Source organism: Octodon degus, unplaced genomic scaffold (genome assembly GCF_000260255.1).
Source record: "Octodon degus isolate 3935 unplaced genomic scaffold, OctDeg1.0 scaffold00005, whole genome shotgun sequence".
NCBI classification, from domain to species: Eukaryota; Metazoa; Chordata; class Mammalia; order Rodentia; family Octodontidae; genus Octodon; species Octodon degus.
The window spans coordinates 13,205,581-13,213,451 of NW_004524581.1; the positions used below are offsets into that span (position 1 = coordinate 13,205,581).

Consider the following 7,871-nt stretch of genomic DNA (forward strand, 5'->3'; position numbering starts at 1 on the left):
AAAAAAATCAGGTAAGTCAGATAATACCTAGAAAACACTGACAAGGATGGAGGGAGAAGAGAACCACTGATGCTAAGAGTATAGTAAACTTCCATTCTGGAGGCCATGGGACTCTACCTCCTGGATTTTAATCTGCGTATGGTTGATGACCCAGCAACCTCAAGTTCCTGGTGGAGCAGAGCAAGCTCATTCATCAGAGGAGCATATGCGGAGGAGCCCAGGCCACCCTTGGAGAAGTGGGGTAAACACGTGTATGCCGGCTTCACGGTATCATGCAGTCATCAGCCATAGCCACCTATCTGTACTTTGAGCCACACAACAATCTCCAAAGTACATGTCATCAAAGGAAGAAATGCAGTAAGATCAGTGGTACAATGCCATTTCTGGATAGATTTTATTTTTTTTAAATTAAGTACAGGGTTTACAGGGTCTCACTACACAGATTAGACTCTTAGTGATCCTCCTGTTTACAGCCTCCCAAGCACTGGGATTACAGGTGCGCACCACCACATCCAGTCTCAATTGCCATCTCAGTGCGCCCCAGGGGCGAGGCCAGCACACATTCCAAGGATCAAACCCCAGTCCCTGCATTTGCCTAAGCAGGCACTTTAATCAGCTGAGTCATCTGGCAGGCCCTACAGTACCATTTCTGTAGGCTGTAACCACATCTGTTCACAAAAGTAGGTGTACTGTGGATGTTTCAGGTATGCCAACATTCCCAGGGACAAATGCTAGGCACCTGATAGCCTCTGGAGTAGGGGGATGAATGAGAAGGAAAAGAAGAGAGGGCGCCTACTTACTAATGATCAGTAACAATGCACCAGGACTACAGGGATCTGTCTGACTCTGCGGGACAGGGGAAAATCTGCTGGGTGTGGTGGTGCATGCTTGTCATCCCGGCACTCGGGAGGCTGAAGCAAGAGGATTCCTGACAGTCTGAGGCCAGGTTGGGCTACATAATGAGGACAAGGTCAGTCTGAACTATATAGAAAGAACTTGAAACAAGCAAGCAAGCAAACAAACAAACAAACAAACAAGAATGGTTTCACATCTAGGAGCCTCCAAATGTCCCCATATGAAGAACATAAGGAAAGCGAATGTTTGCCCTGAAAGCAAGGAGTCTGAAAAATAAAGAAAGGCACACTGACCCGGTATGGGCATGATGTGTGGTGAGGAAAGAAAATGAATGATTCAAGGTGTAAAGTGTGTAAACACCAATTTATATACTGTAGGGGCTGACGAGATGGCTCAGTGGTCTAAAGCACCTACTTGGAACAAGCTTAGCAAACCACAGGGACCACGGTTCAATCCCCCAGCACCACATGCCAGTCAGCCCCGCCCCCTGGTGGGCTGAGCTGGCCACACACACACACACACACACACACACACACAAAATAAATAAATGTAAAAAAAAATTAAAAAGATAATTTATATACTGTAGTGTGGTACCCTGGAACAGAAAAAGGACATAAATGGAAAGAATGGCAGAATCTGATTAGTCTTTGTTGTGTGGTTAATAGTAATGAGCCGGTTTCAATTTCTTTGTTTTGATAAATATACCGTATATGTCAGGTGTTAATAGTAAGGTGAGCTGAGTGAAGGGTTTTGTTTGTTTTGAGACAGAGCCTTGCTATGTAGTTCAGGATGGCCTTGCATGCAGAGTGACCCTTCTGCCTCCCAAGTCTGGGATTACAGGTATGCACCACCATGCCTGGCAACTGAGTGAAATTTTGCAGGAACTCTGTACTCTCCTTGCAACTATTCTGTAATATAAAATATCCAAAAGAAAAATCTAAAACCTCTTACACAAATGCATATCAAATAAATGAAGATCAGCCAATGTATCAATCAGGTACATGTTATAGGTGAGACATATGTATACGTATGTGTTTATATGATGTGAATTTTAAAGTTTTGGGTAATGTACACTAAAATGCTATTATCTTCAGGTCATATTATTACTGGGATGTGGTGTTATGAATGATTGATTCTCTTCTTTATATTTTTGGCATAGTTTGAATATTTTACAATAAGAGTGTATACATTTTATGAGAAAAAAATGACTTTGGGCCATCCTAAAATAACAGAGTATCATACTCGGAGGACACCACCCTGGAAAGTCAACAGATTGCAGCTTCTCCTAGGTCCCAGGCTCATCTTATCCTGTAGCAGGGCCAGGTTTTGGAAAATTTCCTGAAGATGGGCAATTTTCCTCTCCCTCTGAAAGGTCTATAAATTAATGGAAATGTGTCAGCTTGCAGGAGTTCAGGGAAAGTATATAGTATTGATCAGAGCGCTCTAAGATATTACACTTCTGCTTAGTGTACCTGAATTCAGATATACAGTATATATAGTATGTATTGACTGACAGGGTTCTTTCTTTCATTTGTTCATTCATCCGTCCTTCTTTCCTTCTTTTCTTTCCTTCTGGGGTGCTTGCGATTGGACCTAGAGCCTTGTACATAGTAGGCAAGCACTCTAACATTAAGCTACATCCCCAGCTCTTTTTATTTTACATCTATCTAAGTTGCTCAGACTGGCTTCAAGCTTATGTCCTCCTCCCTCAGTGTGTGGTGTAGCTGGACTAAGGCATACACCGCTCAGCTAGACTTGAATTTTTAGAGCAGTCTTAGGATCACAGAAAAACTGAGCAGAAGTAAAGAGTCTCATAAACTCCCTGCCCTTTGGCCTTCCTGAGTGCTAAGGTTACAGCACTGTGTGTGCCATTCCATCCGGCTCGTGTCCAACATTTAAGAGGCGTTAAGAGCTCAGCTGTGCAGAAAGCCAATATGGTTAATGGAAGGTATCAACACTCAACAAATTAGCACACAAATCAGTATATTATTATGATTGTGGTAACTTCTTGGAAGGAAAGGAACAGGATGGCATGAAGACAGAGGACAGGAATTAGTAGCTGAAATTCAGGGACAGTGTCCACTAAGATGAGAATAGGAATAGACAGGAGGGCTCTTTCTTTCCTCGCTGGTAGTATGCCTGCAAGCATGGTGAACATTTCCAAAACCTGGCGAACTTTCTGTAAGAAGTGTGGCAAGCATCAACCCCACAAAGTGACACAGTACAAGAAAGGCAAGGATTCCCTATAAGTCCAGGAACAGTGGCATTATGACAGGAAACAGAGTGGCTATGGTGGACAGACTAAGCTGATTTTCCAGAAGAAGGCCAAAACTACAAAGAAGATTGTTCTGAGGCTTGAGTGTGTTGAGCCCAACTGCAGATCTAAGAGAATGCTGACTATTGAGAGATGCAAGCATTTTGAACCAGGAGGAGATAAAAAAAGAAAGGGCCAAGTGATCGAGTTTTAACTTTTCATGTTTTTTATTGTGAAGATAATAAAATCTTGCTGTGTTCACTTAAAAAGAAAAAAAAAAAAAAAAAAAAGGAATACACAGGAAACTAGGAGTCCAGGGATGAGTGGAGGAGAAAGTATCTTCAGAGGAAGGCGAGGCTGGGTGGAGGCCCTGATGAGATGACATGGAGTGGGCCAAGGTGGAGGAACATGGGTCTTGTATAGAGACAGAACCTGGGAAGCCAGGTGGAAGACGGCAGGGCCAGCCCTTGCAGGGCTTTCTGAGCTGTGCAAAGGGACCCCTTTCTTGTGTCTTTGAGATCAGCAAGATGCGGAGATGTTTTCCTCCTCCCCATTCTGTTACATGGATGTACATTCCTTGATTTTTTTTTTTTTTTCAGAACCGGGGATTGAACTCAGGCCCTTGCGCTTGCCAGGCGAGCGGTTATTCTACTGAACTATCTCCCCAGCCCCCATTCCTTGATTTTTAAGAAAAGCCTTTCAGAAAGATATCACAACTCATGTGGAGACTGATAGATTAGAAATGTACATAAAATTTACTTGACAGCCCAATTCCCCAAATCCCTGTGCACCCCAGCATATTTCTATTTTAGGGCTTAAAATATGAGAGAAATTTCCTGTTTCTACAAAACCAATTTGTTTATGTAAAGCAAACTAAGCTTTCCCCATTCCCCTCAGACTCCTGGACACGCCTCACTCTGGATCCAGGTCCCTGGTGGGTCCAGCCCATGAATGTAAGCCCTGTTGGGCGTCAGCACTGGGCAGCTGGCCCTTTGCATTCTCACCTCCCAAGGCCAAACTTGATGGCACAAGTGCTGTCAAACACAGGCCTTGCACTCTGGGTCTTCTCTAGGATCTTGTGATAAATCTGTTGTCACAAGTCCCACATTGTCATTTAATTTGCTCAATAACTATTTATTGAATGAATATATTATATTAGCATGGGCTTAGGTAACTTCTTCTTTTTTTTTTTTTTTGGTGGAACCAGGGATTGAACTCAGACAAGCGCTTATTCTACTGAGCTATTTCCCTGGCCAATTTCTAAGTTATATCATTCAGTGGAAGATTATGCAACCATTTAGAAGCATGATGTAGGACCCATGAATAGCTCAGCAGACAAAGTGCCTGCTTAGGCAAGTACAGTTACTGGAGTTCGATCCCTGGCACCAAATGCCATGCCAGATGCCTGTAATCCCATTGCTGGGGAGGCTAAAAACAGGAGGATCACTCAAGTCTGAGCTGATGACTTAAAAAAAAAAAAAGCATGAAGTAGACATAGATTTACTGATATAGCTACCTAGTGAGTTCAAGGTCAGCATGAACTGCATAGCAAGACTGTCTCAAAACAAAGAAACAAAGAGAAAAAAATAAAGAAGTTTGAGAGTTAAGTAAAAAGAAAGCAAATTACAGAATACAAATCATATTTTTGTCTTTTTGTATTTATTTATTTATTTATTTATTTTTTGAGACTGGATGTTGCTATGTAGCCCAGGCTGGCCTCAAACTCCTCACAGTGCTCCTCTTGCCTTAGCCTCCCATGTGCTGGGATTACAGGTGTGCACTACAACACTCAGTCCACACTATATACTAAATATTAAGTATAGATAAGTAAATATTAAGTATAGTTAATAAATATCTATATACACACAGGAAATATCTTTTTATTTATACATTTCAATATCTGAATTTGTTACAGTATACATGTTTTTTTATAATTATAATTAATTGAGTGGGGCTGGTGAGATGGCTCAGTGGTCTAAAGCACCTACTTAGAACAAGCTTAGCAAAGCAAAGGGAAGGGACCGCGGTTCAATCCCCCAGCACCACATGCCAGCCAGCCCTGCCCCCTGGTGGGTTGAGCTGGCCACACACACACACACACACACACACACACACACACAAATAAATTTAAAAAAATAATAATAATTGAGTGAATGAATCAATGAATAAATAAATAAAGGACTTTTTAGGACACACACACACACACACAAATAAATTTAAAAAAATAATAATAATTGAGTGAATGAATCAATGAATAAATAAATAAAGGACTTTTTAGGGTTCTCAGGATGAATGAAAAGAAATTCAGTCCTTGAGTTTTTCTCTATCTCTCCCTCCCTCCGTACTTCCCTCCCTCTCTCCCTCTCTCTCTCTTTGTTTTTCCAGTCCTGGAGATTGACCGAAGGACCTCACACCTCTAGCTCTTTCTACTTAAAATATTTTTATATTGAGTATCACCCCAAGTTACTAAGTTTCCCAGGCTGGGTTTAAACTTGGTATCCCAGTGCCCAAGCATCACGGAGTGTTAGGATATCAGTGTGCACCACTACACCCAGTTCTTAAAATTCTCTTTCTAACCTATTTACTAAGTCTAGGCTGTTCTTTATGTTCACATTGTTGCTGCTTTCTTCTCTCTAGTGTTTTTCTTTTTTGGGTGGACATTTGCTGTGGATTGAATCTAGGTCCTTCTGCAAGGTAGCCAATTGCTCTACTACTGAACTATATTTAAAACTTTTATTTTGATGCAAATTCTCACTAAAGTGCCCAGCCTGGCTCCAAATTTGTGATCCTCCTGCTTTGGCCTCCTAAGTAGCTGGGCATCCACAGGCAGGCCATACCCAGCTAGAAATTCTATTTTCAAAAAATAGATTACTTATTTATTTTTTGATTCTGGAGATTAAACCTGGGGCATTGTGTATGCTATACGGCTGAGCTCTACCCCTAGACCTCGAATTCTATTTGAATATATTTTAATAAACTGCTTCCACAGAATACCCATGTTATAATAAATAATAAATTCAGAACAGTGTGGTCCCAGTTTGGGTGGAAATTATGTATGTATATCTAGAAAAATAACTGAAAGAAAATTGTTAACATAGCTATCTCTGGGTGAAGGATAGATTAACCTCAACTTTTTATTTTGTTGTTCTTTTGCGGAACTGGGGATTGAACTCGGCCCTTGCGCTTGCCAGGGAAGCACTTATTCTACTGAGCCATCTCCTCAGCCCCTCAACTTTTTATTTTGTAAAAATTTTTTGGTATGTGCATATTTCTTTTACTATCAGAGAAAATGATTTTTTTTTCTATTTCCTTGCCATTCATTCATTTAATAAATGTTTATTGAGCACCTACTATACATCTGACCTGGCACTTCTTGTTTTTTTTTTTTTTTTTTTTTTTTTTTTTTTTTTTTTTTTTTTTTTTTTTTTTTTTTTTTTTTTTTTGGTGGAACCGGGGATTGAACTCAGGCCCTTGAGCTTGCCAGACAAGAGCTTATTCCACAGAGCCATCTCCCCGGCCCCCACTTCTTGTTAAGCTCATAGTATGGTGTGAAGACTCACAGAAAAAATAACTTGGAGAAAGAGGATACATAATATAGAGTGCTATGGGTCACCCAGCGGAATGAGCAGGGAAGGCTTCACAGAGGAAACATTGCTTAAGATGAGTCTTAAGGTAGAAGAAGGGGTCTGCCAGTTGGGCTGAGGAGGAGAGCATTCTGGAGAGAGAGGATGCCTCATACAAAAGCACCTTTCAGAGGCTGTTAGATAAGAAGGCGGTGATCTGAGGGATAGGGAAGAGATGGGCAAGAGCAGGAAGTGGGGGACAGATGTGATCAAGCATGTTGTGTGGACAAAATTGTTATAATGAAATCAGATCTTCTGTATAATTAATACGCACTAATAAAATCACCTTTTCTAACAAGACCGAGGAGTGAAAGAGCATATCCTGTTTGTGAATGAAATGCTCAGTGCAAGCACAGGGGATGCGGGGAACAGATGAGTTAGAAAAATAGATACCCCAGACAATAGTGCAGAGCTCCTGAGGGCCTCGTGCGAGACAGGACAAGCTTTGCTATTCCCATTCAGCAGTCACGAAAACAGTCAGAGAGGCTCAGTGACTTGCCCAAGGTCATGTTAGGGGAGGGGGCCAGGCTCCCTGGAAGACAGGGTTTTATGCTGTGGACCACAGTGCCTTCTGGGCCAGGCCTCGTCCTCACAGCCCTCTGATGTTCAGGCTGCAAGGAGAGAGCAAGGCTGGCCCCCTGGCTCTGACCACCCTGGCCACCCACTCAGCACACCCTTGTACCAAAACCCACAAGGGCGTATTCTCGAGATTTGTTCCTAGAAAATGACATGGACACGCTCCATGATGAAGTTGGTAGGTGCCTTTCAGAAATGAAGAAGGAGGCAGGTTTACTGGCACCCAGTGGTCCTGGGAAGCCACTTTCCTCCCTTGCTGCCAGGATTAAGTGGCTCTTAGGTCTCTTAGTCCAATCCAAAACTGGAGGCGAGGGGTACAGCAAGGGTTCCAATTCAGCATATTATGATGCTTTGTAGGCCATGGAATCAGGAAGGCCTGATTTTTACACTCCCTTTAAAGACTACAATAGACCGACGATTCCATGTGTTGACAGGAACATGGACCACCCAGTCCTCTCTGCCTCTTGAGGGCCCACACTATTTTCTTGAGTACATACTTTCAAAATTCTGCTTAATAAATCCCTTTATCGGGGGCTGGTGAGATGGCTCAGTGGTCTAAAGCA

The 7,871-nt window shown here is 42.2% G+C and overlaps 1 pseudogene; it reads left to right on the top strand.

Annotated features, from left to right (window-relative positions):
* Positions 1 to 3,002: 3,002 nt before the first annotated feature.
* On the top strand, positions 3,003 to 3,323 carry LOC105743105 (annotated as a pseudogene).
* The last annotated feature ends 4,548 nt before the right edge of the window (positions 3,324 to 7,871 follow it).